This window comes from Onychomys torridus, chromosome 4, assembly GCF_903995425.1.
Source record: "Onychomys torridus chromosome 4, mOncTor1.1, whole genome shotgun sequence".
In the NCBI taxonomy this organism is placed as follows: Eukaryota; Metazoa; Chordata; class Mammalia; order Rodentia; family Cricetidae; genus Onychomys; species Onychomys torridus.
Window position 1 is genome coordinate 36,489,361 of NC_050446.1, and position 13,162 is coordinate 36,502,522.

Sequence of the window (13,162 nt, forward strand, 5' to 3'; positions counted from 1 at the left end):
TTTGACCTGTCACAGCCATGAACAGCATCACATTTTCTATGTTCAGTGCTCAACTCGGGCAAACTTGTCCAGGATTGTCAAAAATCTGAAGGTCTTTTATTACTATTTCAGTATCCTCCCTGTTGTATGTCTATTTAGGTTGTTGGTCCTTCTTGTTTTAACTTTGGTGGTTTGGATGAAAAAAAATTCATCCATTTCTTTTAGATTTTCCAATTTAATGGAGTATGAGTTTTTTAAGTATACCGTTATAATAGTCTTTATTTCTTTGGAATGCTTCCCTGTTTATTTTCTGGTTCTTTTAATTTGAGTTCTCGTTCTCTCTCTCTCTCTCCCCCCCCCCTCTCGGTTAGTTGGGCCAAGGGTCTGTCTATCTTGTTTGTCTTAGGTTGACTGATTCTTTGTATTGTTTTCTTAGTTTCAATTTCATTAATTTCTGCTTTAATTTGTGTTATTTCTTCCCTCTACTGTGTTTGGATATGTTCTTGTTTTTCCAAATTCTTGAATAACATCATTAAGTCATTTATTTGTGCTCATTTGTGTAGTCCTGGCTGTCCTGGAACTCCCTCTGTAGACCAGGCTAGCCTCAAACTCACAGAACTCCTCCTGCATCTGCTTCCCAAGTGCTGGGATTAAAGGCATGCACCATCACCACCTGGCTCATTCTGATTTTTGTAATATAGACACTTAGATCTATAAACTTTCCTCTTAGAATTGCTTTTAACATGCCCCAAAAGCTTTGTTTTGTTGTATTTTCATTTAAGTTCCAGAAATATTTAACCCAGACCCCAAAAGACAAACGCCTTATGCTCTCTCTCATCTGAGATCCAGATCCTCCGATGTGAGTGTAGCAGCATCCCTCATCGAAGAAGCCTCTCTTTCCACAAGTGAAGGCCGCCACAGAAACCCACAACTGGACCACACAGAGATCAACAGTCAAGGGGAGCCAAGCCCAAGGGATATGTCTCATCACACTTCCTACATCTATGAGGAATTCCATGCAAGAGGGAATGGAAAGATTGTAAGAGCCAGGATTCCAGGGAGTCTGCAGTGACAGTCTTTAAGGCTGTATACGTAAGACAGGAATATCGCTAATACCAATGGGCATATTAATACAGAAGGGAGGAAATTCCATGGTGTCCCACCTCCCAAACAAACAAAAAACTACAGGCAACTAGTGACTGCTAGGAGAAGGAGACTTAGCCCCTCCTGGGGGTGTGCCCCCTATTGGTTGTCCAGTGCAGAGTGGTCAGCCCTGAAACCATATGCACACCATCAAAAAAAAGAAGACACAGCAAACTGCGTTTATGCATATTTGTACACACACATATACATACATATACAACAGTAATAATAAAAGAAAAAGAGGCTATCAGCTCTGCGGGGCTTGAAAAAGGTTGGAGGAAGGATACCTAGGAGGGGTTGGAGGGAGGGAAAATAATATAATTCTATTTCAGTTAAAAACAGATTTCTAAAAACAAATCAATTCAAAAGGTACTGCAACTATGTGTAGAAGGTTTTGCTGTGTGTTAACCAGGTATACATTAAAACTAAATATATTGGGGTTGGGGATTTAGCTCAGTGGTAGAGTGCTTGCCTAGAAAGCACAAGGCCCTAGGTTCGGTCCTCAGCTCCGGAAAAAAAAAAAAAAAACAACTAAATATATTGTTCATCTTCATATTTGGATAAATGTAGAATAAATAAAATATATGTCATTCCTTAAAAAAAAAAAAAAAAACGGAATTGTCCAACATCAACCATCAGATGGTAAGCACGGTTGTCTTTATTCACATATTTAAACCCAGATTGAAGCAAAGCTTTCCAATGAAACGATATTTACACAAACAGTTAAGAAAAGTTGAGTGTCAAGACAAGATGGACAAATTCACAAAAGTCTCACTTCCCAATGAGGCTGAGGTTGTGATACTACCCACAATGCTACTTTAGGATGCAGCTGTCAAACCAACCTCAAGATTCTGCTCTGGGAAGTCCCTCATAAGTTCCTTCTGCATTCCCTTAAAATGTTCCAAGTTCTTCTTACGCAAAAATCAGGTAAAATGGCTGAATGATAATAAATCTTGACTGGATCTGACTTTATGACGAGTCTCTGGCTGCAGGGAAATGACCCAACAACTCAAATGTTGCTCCAACTAGTTCTTCTGGCAACAATGGACCAGCATCTTTCGTGAGAGCCATCTCCTGATGCCCTGATTTTGCAGGGTTGATAGTGTTCTCCACAATGCCTTCATGCACTCTTCAGTCAACAACGCTGAAGCTTAGTGTTTGGACTACGATTGGTCCAACGTGGGTATTTGCTGACTTAGCCAAAGAATCTTAATGTATGAGCTTCAGTATCCAGCCATGCACCCCCACATACTGTCTACAGAGAAGCAGACAATACACACGTGCATGTGTGCATAGACATGTACGTAGCCTGGGTTTCTAGATCTGCACATACTCTGGAGATGAATGAAAATAAAAGCACATTCATAAGAGACACTAAATCCAAGTAGCTTTTAATCCTTGTGTATTTTTCTCGGCCAAATGTTATTAAAAGTACAAATGCAATCACACATGCTTGCTCTGCAGGTTTAAAAGGAATCTCTTAAAGAAAATGCTTTTCTTTGTCATCAGGTAGTACTTTGAGCAGCTTTCTAGCAACCACTAGAGGGTAGTACAGACCAATCAAAAGCCCAAGCTTCCGAGGTAGCAGTGGTTTTGAAGGGGGTCTCAAGGTGGTAAGCAACCAGCACTTGATTATAACGAGGACTTTAGGTAAGACATTTCAGGCCTCGTGTTTTTAAAACTCAAAATGAAATGAAATGCTTTTCCTCAAAACTGAGAGGTGTGTGTGCTCTTCGTGATGGACAGCCTTAGACATTAGGCACTATGGGTCCTAGGATCAGTATGCCTAGGTTTAAGCTTCATCTACCCTTAACAGCACTGTAACCCCCCTGAAGTTCTTTAATTTTTCATCCCTCTTCCACAGCCCCCCCCCCCCCGCTGTGTGTGTGTGTGTGTGTGTGTGTGTGTGTGTGTGTGTGTGTGTGTGTATGAGCATTTTGCCTGCACCACATGGAGTCTTAGGAGGCCAGAAGAAATGATGGGTCCCCTGGAACTGGAATTAAAGACAGTTGTGAGGCGCCATGTGTCTGTTAGGAATCGAACCTGGGTACTCTGCAAGAGCAATGGTTGCTCTTAACCAGCAAGCAAACTCTCCAGCCCTGACTCCTCTGTGTATCTGTAAATTTAACCGTCTCCAAGACAAAACAGCTTGGTAATTTGGGCAACTTCTCAGGCTCAGTTTCTCAATCTATAATACGGAGCTAACAAGATCAACTCTGGGGGCTGGAGAGATGGCTCAGAGGTTAAGAACACTCGCTTTCTTCCAGAGGTCCTGAGTTCAATTCCCAGCACCCACAAGGTGGCTCACAACCATCTGTAATGAGATCTGGCGCCCTCTTCTGGCCTGCAGACACATATACAGGCAGAACATTGTATACATAATAAATAAATCAATCTTAAAAAAAAAAAAAAAGGATCAACTCTGTGGCAAATGCCACAGTACGTGGCACATAGTAAAATATAATTTATCCAGTTTGTATTATACTTAATATTCTTTTTACAATAACAAATGATATTGTTGTTATTATTATTAGATTTGTGACAAAAATGTAGAACTCCGCTTACGCTATGGCTAACCTTAAAGGCACATTGAGAAGCAGCAACATGAAATGTATTCTCTGGGTCTGACTTCTGGGCTGGCCACAGATTGGTTGCTTCTTACTCTGCTCTAAAGTTTCGCTTTGATTGAACACCAGAATGGGAGGCATCTATGTGGAGAGCTTTGTCTTTGTCAACAATGACTGGTGCTCCTAACAAACATCTTCTCTTTTGGGAAGTAGACCTTTCCATGGAATCGTTCAAAATCTTTAAAGTTTCTCCCAAGAGGCTGAGTCCCAAGCATCATTCCTTGTCTGTTTCTGGACTGACTTTCACAGATCAAAAGCTGCTCTCTGTTGCCAGGCTCTCTCGTCCTTAGCAAGGGTGAGTCCGTTAAGCAGGGGTGGCTCCGTGCAGGCTTACTTCAGGTTTCTCTAGAGGGGATGTGTCTTTTTAAAGGTCATGACTAGCTCATATAAAAATGCCCCCGATTATTTCATGTTTTACTAGCTCTACCTGAAGGGCATGGTTGGGGGGGGTGGGGTATTGCCAAGCTTGTGGTCTCTTTGAACATGAAAACAGTGAACACTGTTTTCAACAAAGCAAATTGATCTTGTGAGCTTACTGATAATTTGGGGGATGTACGGAGTTAAGAGGGCCATACTGCTTTTGCTGCCCCAGAATCCCACAGCTGCCAGCCAATCCGGTCACTTCTTGGCAACAGTTTGAGTTTCCCATGGAGTTGTGTCCCATCTGACCTCTGAGTGTCTGTTACGCTCCACACCATCACTGCTCTGAGTAGCTCCATTCCAGCCCCAGCTCCAGTGGGGGATATCATCACCAAGAGCCAGAGAAAATGGTAAGCCCTGGATGGCTTCCAGGAGACAAGTAACCAGGCAAGCCAAGGATTCTGGTTTCGCCATGTTAAGGGTTCAAAAGGCTTGTCTAAAAAAGCCAGAACTTCTGTAGCTGGCTGGTGTTCCAGTGTGGTCATGTCTGCCCTTTAAATGTGGGAACTGAAGTACTTTGTAAAAACCTGAAAACAGTTTATGACATTAAAGAGAGCTCCCCACCCACCCACCCCAAAACAGGAATTTTCATGCACTGTGGAAACTATTCAGAGGCAAAAACATGGCATCCTCATGAGTATAATAGGGTCTCACATCCCCCTCTTATCGGGACACAACTCTCATTGACTTAAAAGTGACATTTCCAAACAGGCTGCAAGAATGATTTGTCTCCTGAACAAAGCCACTGCATTTGTTCTGAGAAAATGGCTTCTCTTCTTTGTCTCTCAATAATTTGATACAGCATTCATTCGTTCATTCATTCAAGGGTGACTCTCACTTGAAACATTTTCTCAATGAGGCCATTTAAAAATATTTTTAAATCCAGAGCTTTATTCTGAGACCTCTTTCAGCCTTCTGCCTTGTAGCCTAGCAGAGATGGGAAGACTGATCTTTGGAAATAAAAAAAATTCTGCAAGAAAGTTCAGCCCAAAATAGATCATATATTGTAACATTTTATCTGAATGTGTGCGGCTTGTATGTACAGTTTTCATCTGATTGTATCGAGTTGTTTTCTTTCTTCAGTTAAAAAGGTATGGAAGAAAATAAGTCATTTAAATAAAGAGACATGTATGTGCTACGTTTGTTTCCAGAATGACCCATTTCTGCAGTTTGAAAACCGTGCTTGGCAACCAGCGCTGCAGGTATGTCCCTTCTCCCCCAACTGGGGCCGGGTCTCCTGCCCATCCACCTTTTCCAGTCCCGTGCACTTCCTGGCCCCACAGGTCAGAATTCCCATAAATTCCAGGGTTTGACATTCTCTCCGGGCAGAGGTGAGGCCTGAGGGAAGAGGCGACTCCAAACGCACTTCTTCACCAAGTCAAACGAAGCAGTCGTGTAGAGTTTACATCTTGGGCGTATGGATATCCTTCATGATGGTTCTTTAAATAAACAATGTGGAAAGAAAAATATGGTAGACTCTGCTGAATTTGACTCCTGCCAGAGATGTGAACCAGGGCCGTGTGCCCGAAGAGCTCTGAGCTCACTTTTCCCTAAATACAATCAACCCACAAGTTACCAAAGTGAGTGAGTGTGTTGGTTTTTATTTTTTATTTATTCTGGTGCTGGATATCAAAGCCAAGCCCTGACTCCTGGGAGGTAACTGCCTCACCACTGAGCTACATACACCCCAGGCCTGTGTACAGAGTTTAAAAAAACTGAAATGAAAAGGTGTAGAATACCAAAGGTCCGATGGGGGTTAAATTAAGAACTGGTCGGTAGGCCAGCTGTGGGTTGTTTTTCAGCGTTAACTTCCTATGCTTGAACATTTGACACTTGTTTCTTTAAATTAGTATTTAAAGTCATCCTAGCTCCTTAAAACTAAGAAAAAAGAATGAGCTTGTTAAATATCAAATATCAGAGAAGCTGCTGCTCCATCCTAAACGCCCCGTGAGTGAGAGGTGAACGATGGCGTTCAGAAACACGTCACTTGCTAGAGCCAAGTGGATCCTTCTTGCTAATCTCTCCTGGGAGTTTGCTCTTTCCTTGGGCAAATTAGCTGAGGGTGAGCGATGATCAAAAGAGGAACTTAAGAGTAAACTCCATAAACTGTTAGACTCAAATGCAGATCACAAAATCTCCCTGTAGATAGAGATCAGAAGCCAAGGCGTGGATATAAGCGAGAGACATCAGCTGTAAAATACATGGAGGAAAAAAAAAAAAAACAGGAAGAAGACAGGGAGGTGCTAAGAATGTCACCATCAAATCCCAGCACTGAGAAAGGCGAAGGCAAGAGGATCTCTGTGAATTCAAGGCCAGCCTGGTCTACGTAGTGAGTTCTAGGACACCAGAGCTACATAGTGAGACCTTGTCTCAAAAACGAAACAAAACAAAAACAACAATCCTCCCTTCTCAAAGAATGCTACCATCAGTGGAGACCTGTGCGGAGCAGAGCTGAAGGCTCCTCACAGCTCTTTGTTGGCAGGTCGAGCCTGCATTATGAAGACCCAGATTAGAGTTCCCCCATCCCAGCCCTATTCTCTCCTTTCCCACACACCAGGTTTCTATTTTCACAAAAAGGACTCAGACACACCCCTCTGGTAGCATCAAGATAAACAGGGGATGCTTACATATGAGTGAAGACCATGGTTTAAGACATAGAAATCCGGGGGCTGGAGAGATGGCTCAGTTGTTAAGCGTATTAACTGCTCTTGCAGAGGACCTGGGTTTGTTTTCGAGCACCCACATGGTGGCTTACAACCATCCCTAATTCCAGTTCTAAGGGATCTGATGTCCTCTTCATCAGGGGACGAGCATGCATAAAATAAAAAAAAGTTTATCTTTAAAAAAAGAAAAAGATATGATTGGATTTGATTCCCAACTGTAGGAAGAAAAGAAAATTATTATAAACAACTAAAATGCCCACCACAGGGGACTGGTTCAATACAGTACTGCTCATCCCTTCACTGGAGCATTATGAAACTGAGAAAACAGTACAAAATCCAAGGGTGTCATCCAGGGTGTATTGGTGCTCTCATATAAATATATACATATTTCCTCCATGAGAGAATGGCCTGTTCAATCACTCCAGCTGTTCAGCCACATCCCCATAAGTTCTATTCAGAACTTTCATTTCCAATAGCAGGGCAACTCAATAAGACAACACTTTATTTTTAAATTTAGATATATTTGTTTTATTTTATGTGTATGAGTGTTTTGCCTGCATGTGTGTCTATGTACCACATCTGTGCCTGGTTCCTGTGAAGGTCAGAAGAGGGTATTGGATCCCCTTGAACTGGAGTGATCAATGGTTGTGAGGCATCATGTGGGTGCTGGGACCTGAACCCCCTTCCCCAGTCCACTGCAAGAGCAACATGTGCTCTTAACTGATGGACCATCTCTCCAGCTCCTCAACTCCTGTTTTCAATAGGCAACAAGTTTGCATATGTCACCGCAGAAAAGATAGGGATGTACCCAGTCTTTCTAGTCATTAGAGACACGCAAAAGAAAACAGAACAGCTCCACCTTTAAATCACATCTTCAAATGGTGAGGAGGGCTCAGAACACCTGGAATTCATGCACTGCTGGTGAGGATGCAAAGTGGCACTTCCACTTTGGAAAATAGTCTAAGCTTCTGATAAAGGTTAATGCACACCTACCCTAGGGCCCTGAAGCCCCCATACCTATATAAGTAACCAAAAGAAATGAAGATTGCCTTGCACAACGTTCACACAAAAATGGGTGGATGGACCTGCACCAGTGTTTATAGCAATTCTAACCATAGTTGCCGAAAACTGTGTACAACCCAAATGGCTAGCAACTTGTATTGATAATTTGGGCAGTGTCGTAACTGCAATACAACTTAGCAATAAGAAGGAGTAGCCAGCCGGGCGGTGGTGGCGCACACCTTCAATCCCAGCACGTGGGAGGCAGAGCCAGGAGAATGGTTCTCTGTGAGTTCGAGGCCAGCCTGGTCTACAGAGCGAGATGCAGGATAGGCACCAAAACTACACAGAGAAACCCTGTCTCAAAAAAGAAAAAAATAAATACAAGAGTAAACCAATGATACTTGTGACATGAATACATTTCAAATCCCTTGTGCTAAGAGAAGGAAAGCTGCCTTCCTCACACATGCTTCCACTTTCGTTTTCATTTTGTTTTTTTGTTTTTATTTTTCCCAAGACAGGGTTTCCCTGTGTTCTCTGGCTGCCCTGGAACCCTCTCTGTGGACCAGGCTACCCTCGGAAACCCACCTGTCTCTGCCGGGATTAAAGGTATGTGCCGCCACACCCGGCTTGTCTACTTCCACTTATGTGGTGTGAAAAGAATTATGCCACAGGACAAAACACAGACCAGGTCAGGGACTCTGAGGGGAGAAGGGTTTGTGTGCAAAAGGGTGTAAACTTGCTAAAGAGAACTTCAGACCTTCCAAGAGTCAGCTTCTTGCACATAAATTGAACCTCGACAAACCTGATTTATAGGGCTAGCAGGACAGAACACTGGGGTAAAATCGCTTGTTGCCAAGCATAAGAACCTGAGTTTATCCCTGGGACCTGCATGGTAGAAGAAGGGAGCAAAATCCTGGAAATTGTCCTTTGACCGCTGCGTGAGTGTCATGGTACATGCACACACACACACACACACACACACACACACACACACTCACACTCACACTCACTCATAAATGGGAAACTATTCAGACTTTGACAGAGAAGTGGGAAGGAGGACAATAGCAAAATGCTCTGGAGATGACACAGTTGTCCTATCTTTGTCCCCAGATAACCAACCTGGGTGGGGGTGGGGTGAGGATGGATAAGAAGAGGTCCCTTATATACAGCCTTGGAGTGATAAAATGTCTCTCAGTGTCCATGGGCCACTGGTTCCAGAAACCCCACATATAACCCAAGTCCATAGGTACTGAAGTCTCATAAAATGGCACAGTGTTTGCAGCTAATCTATATGCATCCTCCCCTATCAGATATGTCCACCCTCCTGACATTGCAACACAATGCTTTTATCTATAAAACTCATACTCCAGATCAAACACCAAATATCAAAAAATACAAATATGTCTCACAACATCTTTACTAATATGGTAGTTTGAATGCAATTGGCCCCCATAATCTCATAGGGAGAGGCACTATTAGGAAGTGTGGCTTGGTTGGAATGGGTACAGCCTTGTTAGAGGAAGTGTGTCACTGTGGGGGTGGGCTTTGAGGTTTCCTATGCTCAGGATAACACCTAGTATCTCAGTCCACTTTCTGTTGCCTGCAAGATGTAGGACTTTCGGCTACTTCTCCAGCATCACGTCTGCCTGCATGCTGCCATGCTCCCCACCATGATAATAATGGACTGAAATTGTAAGTGAGCCACCCCAATTAAATGTTTCCTCTAAAAGAGTTGCCATGGTCATGGTGTCTCCTCACAGCAATAGAAACCCTAACTAAGACAGGTAAGCTTACAGTTTTGCGTTGAATCACATTCATTGCTGTTCTTAGCCACTTGTAGATCATCTGATACTTAATACCAAGTAACATGTAAATAGTGCATAAACAGTAGTTATTCCACATTGTTTTTAGACAAGAAAAATCTGAATGTGTTTACTACAAGCACGATTTTTTTTTTCTGAGTATTTTTTGCCTGCAAGTGGTTGGCTCTACACATGTGGAACCACAGCCATGGAGGGCCAACCTGAAGAGACGTACTAATTCACTGACTGGAAATCAGGGGGAGATCTAGCATCGTCCAAGGAGACTCCAAGAATTTTCTGTATCCTTTGCCCTTTGAGGCAAGGATGGAGAAATGAGCATCAACAGTTCTATCCTGACTTGGCCACGAATTACCTACAGAACCTATGTCTTCCACATGCACATGCTAGCCACATCTGTATGTGAAGGACTGGAAGAGTAACACAAAAACCAAAGAGCATCTGGCAGAGAACCCCTTTGTTATTTGACCTGGAGACAAAAAAAAAAAAAAAAAAAAATCAATGAACTAGTCCAGTCATCCTTGCAGGAGAGAAGGGATATTCTCAAGGAGGCTGATTCTCATGTCAGAAGGAAAACGGCACAAAGATGGAGCTGTTATCTGTGTTTTCTTGTAAACACAGAACAGCCTTACAAAGGGCTGCAGAGATGGCTCAGTGATTAAGAGAATGTGTCACTCTTGCAGGGGACCCAGAGTCAATCCCCCAGCATCCACACAAAGGTGAAACCACTGTAAAGAACTGTAGTAAGAAGTGCTGGAGGTAGAGCTCAGAGATGGAGGGCCATGTGCCCAGAGATGCATACACAGTCCATGGCCAATTCCTAGCACAGAAGAAGAAAGGGGAAACTCTATCCAAATAGAGTCTACTAACATGATTCCCTCTTTAATTTGACAATATAGACATACACACATATATGGATGTATTGTGATTATAAAAATTGATGAACAATAGGAGGGCTTGGAAAATGGTTTAGTCAGTCAGTAAAGTGCTTTTCATAACAAGCATGAGGACTCAAGTTCAGTCCTCAGTGTCCATGACGGCTAGGCATGATGGCACATGTCTATAATCCCAGTGATGGGTGAGGGCAGTCTAGCCAAATTGGTGAGTTCCAGGTTCAATGAATGACCCTGTCTCAAAGAACACAGTGGAGGACAATTGAGAAAGAGACTCAATGTCAACTTCTAGCCTTCACGTGTATAGACACACCTATGCACCTGCACCCACTCAAAAGTGATAACAATCAAAGGGTATTAGAAAATACTTTAGAGGCCCAGGTGTGGTGGCATATACCTGTAATCCTTGCACTCAGAGGCTGAGGCAAGGCACAAGTCTGAGGCCAACCTGATCTACATAGTAAGACTTTGTCTCAAAAATCCAAACAAAACAAAATGAAAATACATACAGACTTAAAAAAAAAAAAAAAAAACTCCCCAGTTCCATTTTCCAGACAACCACTGTGCTATATTTCTTCAGTTTATTTGATGTATAACCACATTTATTTTAAGACCACTGATTACAGAAAGGTAATTTGAAGAAATTCAAGCATATATATATATCACTGGGTATTAATGCTTCATCGCTGATTAGACAGAGGAAATGATATGACATAGTACATTTAAATTCTTCCAAAGGAAATGTCTGATTATTCCTTAATTTTTAAAGTATTAATCCATGGCCCTTTTTTTGATGGTTATCAAGAGAATATGATGGAAAACCCATGGAAATCAGTAAAATAAAATTACAGAATTATCTGATTCTGTAGACTTTCTTATCAATCATTTCAAAAGGACCTATTATATTTATTATATTATTTAGAGCTCTAAATAATATTTATAAAGTATTCCTGGATGTTCCTGGTGATTTGAATTGAAGAAAAATATAATAAAATAACCACCATTAGGTAATCTAGCATCAAGATATTCCTTTAGATTAGATTTCTTAGCATCAGGTCTGGTGAGGTGGTTTTGGTGGATGAAGAGCTTGCTGAGCACACCTGATGATTTCAATCCTTGGAACTCAAGAAAAGACCGAGAAGACAGCCAGTGCATGGTATGGCGTGTGTGCACGCATACTCACAAACACGTGTCATGCACACAAACACAATAAGAGAAAGTAAAATCTCTTCAAGACATTTCAGGCCCAGCCTTTTTAGAGGAAAAGAAAGAAAATCTTCCCCATGAATGTGCTTTAAATCATCCCATACACAATTCCTCTTAGTTGTAAAAAAAAATTGAGGTAATCAAAAACTACCCAGGCATGATCTGAATGATCAAATAATGTTATGAAACTTACAGTAACAAACAATGAGGACAATAACAATTGTTCCAGAAACAGACTGTGAAGAGAGACGCAACTTCTAACCTGATTGGTTGTTTTTCTCTTTACAAATGACTATCTGTAAAACAAGTGTGCGCTGTACTGTACAGCTATTCTCTGGTTGTCAGACGTTATGATGAACTGAATGTTCAGAGTTTCCACAAATTCATGTGTGGAAACTATGTCCCCCCCCCCCCCCCCCCCCAACATCCTAGAAGTAGAGCCCTGAGAGAATTGGGATTAGAGGGTAGAGCCTTCATAATGGAATTAGTGCTCTCTTGAAAAGGCTCCAAAGAGCTCCTTTGCCCCTTCTTCTTGTTCCTAAGAACAGGAATTGGCAGTTAGCACCCTGGAAGTGGCCCTTCCCAGGATCTGGCAGTTCTATCATCCAGCCTCAGACTTCCAGCCTCCAAAAGTCCGAGTGTGATGGGACCTGACTACATTATTTTGGGGGAAGATTTTGGACGTGTTTGGAACCTTGATCTGGAAAAGATACTGAGTTCTCAGAGTTTAACGAGCTGTTTCTGTGGGAGCCTGGAAGAAAAGAGCTCTGAGAGAATGAGGCCTGGCTTGTGAAGTTTCAGAAGGAAGTTTGAGAGTTCCTTAAAAACTCCATCAATGTCATTCATGCGATATATTTGAATTAAGGATCTGTGAAGCCTTTTCTTTACTGGAATAATGGATGCTCATTAGCTGGAGCTGAAAAATCAGCTGTGATTAATAAGAGGCCAACTAGCGTCATTGAGGAAAAATCTTCTGGGAAGTTTTTCCTCAAAGTCAGCACATAGACACTCTATCTGGTGAGGGGCCAAGACTGCACACCAAACTGGCAACAGAACTTGGCAAATAATGTGTAAGAGTCTCCCACATGGTACTTGTTTTGAAGGCATGAAAGGGTCATGGAGAGCAGCTGAGGCTTGGCACTGTGTAACAAGATCAGAGTCTCCCTGAAGAGATACTGAGAGAGGCCATTGGTGAAGGTGCAGCCCCAATTGCCGTGGAGAGCACAGAATATTGGAGGTGTCAGGACAATGGAATGTTCAGGAAGTACAGCAGCAAGTGTGGGGTGGGCCTGACTGAGCCTGTGGCAAAAGCTATGGGGCTTTGGGCATCAGGGTGAGAGAAGTGGAGATGCCCAGCCTTCTGGAGTCAGAAGATCATGACTGAGTCCCAAATGTCTGACACTGAGTTA